Genomic DNA, 3310 nt, shown 5'->3' on the forward strand with positions numbered 1-3310 from the left:
GATCTGTGCCCTCTCTGACAGAGGATCCCTAACGACATTCTCTAGAAAGACAAGTGTACTATCCATAATGTTAACTCAGGAATAGTGTGTCCATTATTCTCACTTAATTTATCATGGATTCATCTTTCACAAACTGGTTTTTTTCTACATTTAAAATGAGGGTTTTTTTTGTTTGTTTATTTGTTTTAAAGTTACCGGAAGGCATGTGACTAGCTGGAAGCAGAGAAAGAGGGAAAGTGAGAAAGCACTCCCTATAGTGGATGGCCAGACCACAAACCCTCTAACCATTTCTCCCTCCATTTGGGATTTGGGGCACAAAGATCCATGCACCCAGCGTGTTTATCAAGCTGCCACGTCCAGAACTTAAACTGCATAGTTGGTTACGTGGGAATCCAGCCACCTTAAGTACCATGCCACTGGCTGGCTCTCAAATGAGTTTTTAATCTGTTTTTTATTTGCCGTGAAAAACAGTGCCTGGAGTTAAAACTATGGCATAGAGCGTTCCTCTAGCTCTAGTTAAAAAATTGATGACTGACTTTTTGTAGATAACTTACATGAATTTACCCAGCAATAATTATTTAATGAGTTTCTACTTTATACAAGGCCCTGGGCAAGAGACTGCAGTAGGGTCTATGTATGAGAAGACAAACCTCTGCCTTCAAAGAGTTTACCAATTAGCTAATAACATAACAAGGTAAATGAATACTGAAAATAGGAGAAATTGATCAATGTCAAACTATGTGGTAGAGGGAGTGATTAGTAGACTTGATTATTCAAAGGTATCATGAAGGAAAGAAGGGGCCAGAAATGGACCTAACTCTAGGCAAGAAAAAAGAAGGAAGTGAATTCTGTCAGCACTAAGTCTAAGCCTACTGTTTATACACAGGGAATGAATGGACTGGGAAAGGTAGTGTCAGAAAGCTAGTGGGAATGTGGGGCCAATAACAATACACTGGAGCCAACATCTGCCAGATAATTATAATGTCATCTTTATCACATCAGAAGGCGAAAACCACTTTGTTCTCTATTATCTCTCTTACTAGTAACACTTAATGAGCAATTTTCCAGGAAATTGAAATGAGCTTATGTTGCCATGTAATCACCATGAATATCTTAGATCATTCCAGTAGTGTCAACCTTATTTTATGAGCCAGGAGACTGAGTCTAAGAGGTGTTAATGTAAGTTGTTGAGAGCTTCTTAGCTGGTAATGATAATAATAATGTAATAGGATAATATTTACTGAGCATCTTTATTAACCTGGTAAGGACATAGTTAGCTCTATCTAGTAATAGCAGTCACGGAGCTGCTTGATTTTTCTCTCCATCTCCTCATATATCTTGGGCAGGGTCACAGGACCCAGGACACATGTACCCACCTGCATGCAGGAGTAGCCCACAGTGTGACTCTCCCAGCTTTTGGAGGGATTTGCTTTTGCACTGCTCGATGCCCAGTTGGTCAAGAGGGAGCCCAATGGGTCACTTGCCAGTGCTTTAGACAGCAGAGTCAGGATTGGAACCAGAGGAACTAGTGTGGAGGAGGGGGTGGGTAGGGGAATGGAAATATCTGAGAATCCATGCTTCATACACCCAGATTTTGACTACATACATGGAGCAAGCTCAGATGAAGGAAATGTGAGTTTGTAATCAGGCAGGTCTAGGTTCAGAATCCCATCTCTGTCACTGACTAGCTGTGGGATTATGGAAAGCTTAGTCAAGCCCTTGTGGTCTCTGTTTCTTCAGAATACTAAATGTGATCACTGGTGACTACTTCATTGATTATTGTGAGAATCAGAAGAAATAACTTCGAAAGTCCAATGCAGTACCTGACATTAGTTCAATAAATAATAGCTACTGCCACAACTAAACATCTTCTCATTCACCAATGGCAATTCTCTTTTATAAACTACCATTTGTGAGAAAACTGGTTACAAATTTGGGGATTTTTTTTAAGTTAATAATTCTACACTCTCTACTCTTGTAACAATATTTTCCTCTTGCAAAAACAAGGTTGCTTTATACCTGCTTGTTTATGTTGGCTTGACTATTTCAAATTGCCTAACATTTCCTGACAGGAATGTGTAGAGCATTATGATTGAATTATGTGAAAGGCAATGACACATCTTTCCCATGCATCTGGAAGGAACTCACATTCTCCCAAATGTATAAAACAGAAAACTATTTGATGGGCCTCCCATTTTAAATCTTGGCAAAGATGAAATTTCTGCCACCTCAAGAAGCCACTGGCAAGGAGTCATTATTTCTTCCTTAATTTTTTGCTCCATTAGGTCATTAAGTCATTGCTAAAACTTTATGAACCAAGCACTATTCTAAATTAATAGTGTTCCCATCAAAACAAGCCTTTCTCTCTACTCCCTTTTGTCCAAGTCCAGTGTGCTTCCTTACCAAATGATGCCCACAGGCTGCTTAGCCATTCCTGAATTCTAATAATAGTCTGACCTCAAGAACACAGAACAAGGTTAATTTTAAACATGGGTGTATGATATCATCATCTATATATATGTGGTAATTAATATATCCCTGGGTGTATGATACCATCATCTATATATATGTGGTAATTAATATATACTGATATAATTAATTAATCATTAAAACAATACATTGTATAAGCATTGTGAATAGTTAGTTTTTGGAGACATTATCCAGTTTTTTCCAAGTAGTTGAACAAATTTATATGTTGGCCAGTAATGCAGAAAAAGTCCACTTGGTTCATATTTCTACAAGTGCTTGGTTCTTTCAAACTTCCTCAATTTTATCAATATAGTGGGCATAAAGTGTTCCATTTATGCTTGTGTATCTTGTCTTCCCTATATGAGGAAGTTTTATTTTTATAGTTGATGCTTAGATTTTTTTCTAGGCATTTGAAACACAATGAAATCAAATTCCAGAATATTCTCAGCAAAATGAGAACTGAAGGTGATGTTCTAGGTTTTCCTTGCCTACAAATTTCAAAAGATGAGGAAGAAGAAAACAATTTTTAAATAAACATTACCCACTGGGATAGATGTTTTTTAAGTGGCAATGCAACTGGACTCACATGAGAAGGTCTTGGGTTCATGTCCCAGGGTCTCCTGCTACATGCATGTGCATGTCCATGATGAGGGCTGTCTGAGACTAAGGGTAGGACATGGCATATAACCCTATTGGAAGTGTTTCTCTCTCTTTCTCAAGGAATAAATAAATAAATAAACTTCTTTAAAAAGGATAAATATTACCCAATTTAAGAGTAGAAAAAAAAAAGGCCAGCCCAATAGCCTAGTGGTTAAGGCTGTGCTTTGACCTTGCCCCCTGT

The 3310-nt window shown here is 38.0% G+C and overlaps 1 non-coding gene across 1 annotated transcript; it reads right to left on the reverse strand.

Annotated features, from left to right (window-relative positions):
- Window positions 1-1364: 1364 nt before the first annotated feature.
- On the reverse strand, window positions 1365-1492 carry LOC114005479 (small nucleolar RNA SNORA35). Its single transcript, XR_003547332.1, has one exon. It is a non-coding gene; the product is annotated as a small nucleolar RNA SNORA35 (small nucleolar RNA).
- Between the last annotated feature and the right edge of the window lie 1818 nt (window positions 1493-3310).

The sequence above is a fragment of the Tupaia chinensis genome, unplaced genomic scaffold (assembly GCF_000334495.1).
Source record: "Tupaia chinensis unplaced genomic scaffold, TupChi_1.0 Scaffold143886_1, whole genome shotgun sequence".
NCBI lineage: Eukaryota > Metazoa > Chordata > Mammalia > Scandentia > Tupaiidae > Tupaia > Tupaia belangeri.